Genomic DNA, 7662 nt, shown 5'->3' with positions numbered 1-7662 from the left:
CAAACTTCCTATTGCTCCTGGGCATGTGAAGAGTGCCTCCACTCAACACACAATGGACTACTTCACGTAACTTCCTCATGTAGTGGTTGCTGCTGGGTGAATGGGTGACTTGCCTGAGTGGCTGGACCAGAACGTAATGGAACAGAACCAGTGCGTGGCTGAAATCGGGACCCACAACTACCAGATTCAAAAGTGTTTGAGTGAAAGGAGTAAAGTGCACAATCATACACACAAGTGCCTCATTTACCCACTAGGAAGGAGCTGCAGCCTGTCCCTGACCCCTTCATGTAGAGTAAATGAATGCCAGTGTGGTGTAGTGGTTAGAGCAGGGGTCGAGAGCCCATGGTCTTCCCTGACTATTAAGCCATGCTGCCTGCGATTGATGGGGGAGTCCCAACAACATGTGGAGAGTCTGGAATTTAAAAAAGTGTTGGGATTAGGATTTGGGATATCCAGGTTCAAATCCCCACTCAACCAGGAAGATTACTGGGTGAGGTTGGACCAACAACTACCTCTGCCACCCCTTAGAGTGGCAAGGATAAAATTCATGAAAGGTTTGAGAGCTCCTTGCAGGAAAGATGAAATCACTAAATGAGCAGATAAACAAAAAGCACCGGCACTTTGATTTACTCCCAGCAGTATTTGCCTTCCCTTCCTTCACACTTTCAGCTTTACCCCGTTTTGGAATACCCTCACCCCGTGGTTGGATGATGACAATAATAGGTGTATTTAAAAAAACAACTAATAACCCATAAAGCTCGCGCATGCCTGGAATCTACACGGGAATCCCTGCCCCCGTGGAGTGCAATGAGGCAAATGCACTCTGCACATGCTCGGGGGCAGGCGGGAAGGCCTCAAGTCTCGGAGGAAACCATTTCCCCCAGTTCTCCTCCCGCCTATCTCTTGCCTCAACTGAGGCTGAAACGTTGCAAAATGCAAGAGAGAGGCGAGTGCACGGACAGCCGCCAAAGAAGAGCAAAAGCGGGCGAGGAGGAACCAAGGGGCGGCCGGCCGGGGCGCTGCGAGCTTGGAAGGCGACGGACAGCCGCCTGCGAAGGGGGCGGCGCCGCTCGACGTGGCAGCGCGGGAAAAGGACGGGGCCGTGCCAGGTGGATCGGGGGCGTTCTGGGCTGTACTACTTCGGGCTTCACGGAGGGGGTGGGTGGGAAATCATCTTTTTAATACAAGCAAGCGAGCAACACTGACCGCTCCTCCATGTAGTAAACCGGCACGTCACGGAGAAATGTTTCCCCAAAGGACAGCTTTTTTTTATTACACGCAGGGAGACTGTCTGTGATGCTAATAATAAGCCCGCGCTGAAATGGTACAGCCCAGACTCCTGCCGTTTTCGTCCCGCCTGCTGCAAAGGGAACGTGTAATTAAAAATAATAATTTCTTATTTATACCCATCTGGCTGGGTTTCCCCAGCCAGTCTGGGCGGCAATAGTAATAGTAGTAGTTGTAGTAGTACTGTAGTAATAATAGCAAGGCTTGGCCGCCTGATTTCTTATGTTTGCTGAAACCTCCGTAGTACAGAGACCAGCCACGCTTTTCTTTTCTTTTCGTTTTCATTGTTTGCAAATGGAAAAGAAAGAGAAACGCAAATGATCTCTTGGTTTTGGGAGTTTTGGAACCCCCGCCCCCGCCCCAAAACATTGCGCGCTGGCCTAAGCAATAAGGATACCGCGCCAGAATTGATATCGTTTGTTCAAACTCCCTCCGCCCACAAAGAATGAGAGCTGATTTATTTTCCTGCTGCTGCGTGGCAGGTAGAAATCCAACAGGTGTGGCTTCCCTAAGGCCTCGCCTCCCTCCGGCCCAGCCAAAACAGCCACGCCTGCGGGTTTGCTGCCTGCCAGGCGGGCTGCTTAAGGGAGTAGGAGTCTGGCAGTTGGAGAGAGAGTGGGGAGGCAAGGTTGTTTCGTGGCAATCCTAATCGGATCAGGCTATTCTAGGGGACACGGAAAGCCCTGTCCTGTCTTTCTCCAAGGTTTTCCACCTCTCCTCACTTCCCGTGTCTCCTCCGCAGATTCAGTGCACACAATCCAAATCCATTTCTGATTAAATTCATTCTCCTTAGTCCAGCCCAGCTCCTTGGAGGAAAGATGAGGTGTAAATGTAATAAAGACATATGACGGATTGTTTTGGCTTGGTATATTTTTGTTCCAAAAGCTTTTTTTAAAAGTGTCTATGCTTTTCAGATTTCCATGAGATCTTTGAAGTATCTGGTTTTAATGTCACTTTTTTCTGATTTAGTTAAACTCATTATAGATATAAATACAGAATAGATATAGATACAAACGATTAAGATAGCCATTCTTAACATATTTGTTAATATGTTAATAACACATGCCACTGGCACAAATTACTGATTTCTGAATTTTTTAAATTATTCATTAAATGTGTAAAATGTCCTCTATCATAAGATCACAGGCTTGTTCACTACAGAAAAATACAAAATGATAATTTGTTGTTGTTGCTTAGTCATTTAGTCATGTCTGACTCTTCGTATATCCTATGTCCATGCCTTTTTCCACACTGGATTTTAGGTTCCCAAGGGCCTTTTCTCCATCTGGGAAAACAAGGCAGCGGATGGGTGGACCCAATCCCAGAGCATTTAGTGCCTTGCACAGAAGGCACACATTCCCCCTGGTTTCCCTCCTAACAGGCAGGAACTGATTTTGCTGCAGAGTCACAGAAGCTAAAGGAATTAGCGAACATCTGCAGCCACAATTATTCCTTGCAGAATTCCTGAATTGCGTTTTAAACACAAGGATTTGGGCAGCCATATGGATAAGGTCAGCCAGGGGCGCCGACTTATAAAAAATATTGGGGGGGCCCATACCGGGGTCCTGCCGCTGGTTCGCTCTGGTAGCCGGGAGAACGCAGTTCGAGGTGGCGGTGTTGGGGAGAGACCCTCGCTCAGGGCGCCACTAGACTTGGCAGCGGGCGGCCTAGCTGGGGGGTTTTGGAGCGTATTTCGGCGGAGCGATTGGGGAGGAGGGGGCTTGTTGCCGGATTCTTCAGCTGAGCCGGAGATCCGCTGCTGGGGGTCCCTGGGCCGAGTTGTGAGCACGGCCTGCTGAAGGGAGATCCAGCCGATTGCGCGACGGGGACGGCCGGGGCTCTCCGGCTAGGGCGCGCGGCTGGCTGGCTGGCGAGGGAGCAGGTGGGGAGGAGGCGGGGGTCCTCACTCTCTTAGGAAACGCACCCGTGCGCCTGATTGCCACGAAGTCCGAAGGGTGCGTGTGTGGAATTAAAAAGCAAAAACGAGATACGGGCAGGGCAGGCAAAGAGTTTTCTGCAAGAGGATGGAGGGCAGGTTGAAGAGAAAATCACTCAGGATGAGACAGTCAAATCAGCCATGATAAAATGGGTCAGGATATTGGGTATAACATCATGTTTGAGGACTGGGAAAGGTTATGGATCACCGGAATGAAATTCACGGCATGTAATGCCTTGAAGGAAAATATTATGAAAATGATTTATAGGTGGTACATGACCCCAGTCAAGCTTGCAAAAATATATCACCTGTCTGATAATAAATGTTGGAAATGTAAGGAGGCTGAAGGGACATTCTTTCACCTCTGGTGGACTTGTCCAAAAGTGAAGGCCTTCTGGGAAATGATCTATAATGAGTTAAAAAAGGTATTTAAGTATACCTTTCCCAAGAAACCAGAGGCCTTCCTCTTGGGCATTGTTGGCCAGAAAGTGTTAAAGAAGGATAGAACTTTCTTTATGTATGCAACTACAGCAGCAAGAATACTTATCGCAAAATATTGGAAGACACAAGATTTGCCCACACTGGAAGAGTGGCAGACGCAATTGATGGACTACATGGAACTGGCTGAAATGACTGGCAGAATCCGAGATTTGGGAGAAGAAACAATGGAAGAGGACTGGAAAAAATTTAAGGACTATTTACAAAAACAATATAAGTTGTATGAATGTTAAAAATTTACACGATTCGGAAACTATAGCTTCAGCAATTAGATTTGGGAAACAGGAAATTATATTTTAAGTAAGAAAAGGTCAAAATCTAAGGTAATACTATGTTTAATTTAAGATATAAGTAACTGATGAAAAGTATGTTAAATTTAGAGGTATAGTATTTGAAAAGTACAAAATAAGGTACGAAACAAGGTAATAATTTGCTGATATCTTTATTATAAAGAATGCAGGGTAAGGGAGATGCGAGGAAGTCCAGTTAGTTATATAAAAAATGTGTTGAATGGTTGGTTTTCTTTTCTTCTTTTTTTCTTTTTCTTGTTCTTTTACTTTTTTCTTCAGTGTATGTTTCTAACTTTGTATTTGAAAACTTAATAAAATATTTATTAAAAAAGAAGAAGAGAAAATCCTTTCGCTTTTCTGGGGCGCAGGGAAGTCTCAGAGCCGGAGGTTGGGGAAGGGACCCCCTTTGCTCTGCCCTCTTCTCCCGTCTTAGATTCGCATGGGGGTCCCCGCCCGAGCTTGCCTGGCCACCGGGCCACACAAGGGCCGCGCTCTACGCGGCGCACCTTGCTAGCTGCGCAGCTGTCCTCCGCGGCTGTGGAGCGGCCCTGCGCCGGTGCCCAGCCCCTCTGGGCGCCCGCTGCGCTGCCAATGACAAGCGGGCGACGTCGCGGGCGGGGAAGGCGTCGCTTTCTTTCCCGATCCTTCATCCTCCCAGTCTTCCAGCCCTTTTTTGGGTTGGAAGCTCGTCTCGTTCGCCCTTCTCCTTTCTTCACCCTGCGCGCAATTTTCCTCCCTCGTCTCCCTCCCCATTTCTCCTTCCTTCCTTCCTTCCTGACTGACTGACGGGCTTGGGCTCAGGCTCAGGCTCGGGCTCCGGGTCGGGCTCAGGCTCAGGCTCAGGCTTGGGCTCCGGGTCGGGCTCAGGCTCAGGCTCGGGCTCGGGCAGCCACAGCGTCGGCGGTGTTGGCGATCGGCGGCGCGGGGGGATGGCCCTCCCGGGGGAGCCGGCGCTGCTCAATGGGGTTGCCAAGGAGACAGGCCGGCCGCCCCCCTCCCCCGGCCCGGCGCCCCCCGCCGCGCCGGTGCCCGTTATCGAGCTGGTGCGTGCCGGGCGCCCTATAAAAGCCGCAGACGCGCCCACCGCCGCCCGAGATTATTGGGGGGGCTGAGCCCCCCCAAACGAATTTTTGAGGGGGCTCGGGCCCCCTCAAGCCCCATGGAGTCGGCGCCTATGAGGTCAGCGAGTGTTTTGCGACAGACAGAAGGGAGCTAGCCAGGGCTGGAGGAAAGCAATGTGCCAAGGAAGCTGCAAATGTTTGATGTTTGGGTTTTAGGTGGTTTTTCCATTGGAAAATACAAGCTTTAGCTCCTTTTTTTTCCTGGCAGGCTCCTGTCTCTTGGTTCTACAGGAGCAGCTTTCTTTCCTGGTACGTCCCTGGGGCAAGGAAAGCTTTATTGTTGAGTCTCTGCCTGCCACGTTACATGGGGAGCCGCGAGACAGAAGGTTCCAGATAATGGCTTCGGTTGAGTATACCTGAAGGAGCATCTCCACCACCATCGTTCTGCCTGGACACTGAGGTCCAGTGCCAAGGGCCTTCTGGTGGTTCCCTCACTGCGAGAAGCTAAGTTACAGGGAACCAGGCAGAGGGCCTTCTCAGCAGTGGCGCCCGCCCTGTGGAACGCCCTCCCACCAGATGTCAAAGAGAAAAACAACTACCAGACTTTAAGAAGACATCTGAAGGCAGCCCTGCTTAGGGAAGCTTTTAATGTTTAATAGACTATTGTATTTTAATATTCTGTTGGAAGAGTGGCTGGGGAAAGCCAGCCAGATGGGCGGGGTATAAATAATAAATCATTATTATTATTATTATTATTATTATTACCCCTGCTGGGACACATTATATATACAGTGGTACCTCGGTTTAAGAACAGTCCGGTTTAAGAATGATTTGGTTTACGAACTCCGCAAAACCAGAAATAGTGTCCCGGTTTGAGTATTTGACCTTGGTCTAAGAACGAAATCCGAACAGTGGAAGGGCACCGGTGGCAGGAGGCCTCATTAGGGAAAGCGCGCCTCAGTTTAAGAACGGTTTTGGTTTAAGAACGGACTGCCGGAACGGATTAAGTTTGTAAACCGAGGTACCACTGCACAAGGGACGTAAATAGGTATTTCGCTGAGATAGGAAAAGGGGGTAATTTGTTTCTATTAAAGAAGCGAAGGGTGAAGCTGGCTTGAAAAATATTTCTTCTCCCAAAGGAGCCCACCAGTGGTAGCACCAGGGCATGTCTTTGAGGGAGACGTCCAGGTCCCCACTCAGATGAATGAGCAGCAGGGTCCCAAACACAGCAGGCTGCCACATTTTGAAACGGTGTGAGGCAAATAACATTATTTAAACACACCCACACAAAGTCTTATTAGTCATAGGTTACCTAACTGCAGTCACTTCCAGATGACTGCTGGTTTACTCCTCTCGACTTGGTTTCCTTTAACTAACTTTTTTAATTGAACTGGTATGCATTCACGTCACTGTCTTTGTTGGCAAGTCCACAAATGATGGGTTTTAAAAGCATTGTTTTGGTGTTTTCTTTACATTGGGATGAATATAAGTTACAGGAATAGTAACGTAAGTTAACGTACCTTGCGGGAAGTATCACAGTGAGATAGATATGGGATTTGGCAGAAACTGAACTGCAGTGGAAGGGAAACAGCGGTCATTGTGATGAACACAGAGCCAGGATGGAATTCACTGCCTTTTCGCATCCCAAGTAGCAAGAAAGTGCATGGTGGGGTCAGCAGGAGCAGCTGGGTGCTGCTTCTGCTGCCTGAGGCAATTGCCCCATCTGCCTAATGGCAGGGCCCATGCACGCTGGTTGTGGCTCGGAGTCCAAAAGCGAAGGAGCCGCTTTGTTCCTTGCTATTCTTGACCGAAGCCACACTTGTCAAGTTCCTCCCAACAGGGCTGCTGTGAAACCAGCAGCTCCTTCCAGCTGGCGTCTAAATAGCTGGACTGTAGTCACGCAGTCGCACGCTCAGCTCCGGCCAGACTATCGCGTCATCCCGCTGAGAGGAGCACAGCTCCATCGAGTAAGATCAGCGTGGCTGGAGGCCAGATGTGGCTGGCGCTGACCTTTGCAGCTGCTGCTGCTGCTGCTGGATCCGGGAAGACAATGGACAATAGACACACTCAGGGTTAGCGGCGGAAGGAAAAGGAGGATTAAAAGGCAGCTGGACAAAAAGAGTCTTGCGCTGAGCCCTGCCTGTATTTCTCACCCCAGTCAACATGGCAGGGGTGAGCAGATCAGGGTCTGCTGGTAGGGTGATCTGTATCTAAACAGCATGGGTCCCTTTTTGTGTGCAAAAACTTGAGATTTATTAATGCGTTTACTTATTGACACCATTCATAACTGTTTTAGTATGGTTTTTTTAAAATTGGCATAGCAGTTGTCCATCTGGCATGTTGAGAGCCTCTTTGGGGCAGTTTTTTCTTTGAGGCGTAGCATACAAATAGATGAATCAAATTGAATTAACAATAATAATAATGACGGCAGCAGCAGCAACAGCAAAATGACTTTTTGTTAGGCTGCACAAACGAAGAAAGCTAACCAGGAGTGCGACTTTCTGTGTTAAGGGACGAAACTAAGCTTTATGTATTTATCATTTCATTTATATCCCGCCTGGTTAGACTGAGAGGCAGTGACTGGCCCAAG

General features: G+C 48.9%; 1 long non-coding RNA gene across 1 annotated transcript; it reads left to right on the top strand.

Moving 5' to 3' along the window:
- Nucleotides 1-1664: 1664 nt before the first annotated feature.
- On the top strand, nt 1665-7662 carry LOC310702097. The gene is made up of 3 exons (XR_014523227.1): nt 1665-2798; nt 5191-6573; nt 6616-7662. It is a non-coding gene; the product is annotated as an uncharacterized lncRNA (long non-coding RNA).

Source organism: Podarcis liolepis (genome assembly GCF_965112155.1).
Source record: "Podarcis liolepis genome assembly, chromosome: 2".
NCBI classification, from domain to species: Eukaryota; Metazoa; Chordata; class Lepidosauria; order Squamata; family Lacertidae; genus Podarcis; species Podarcis liolepis.
This window is presented reverse-complemented; position numbering and strand designations above follow the sequence as displayed.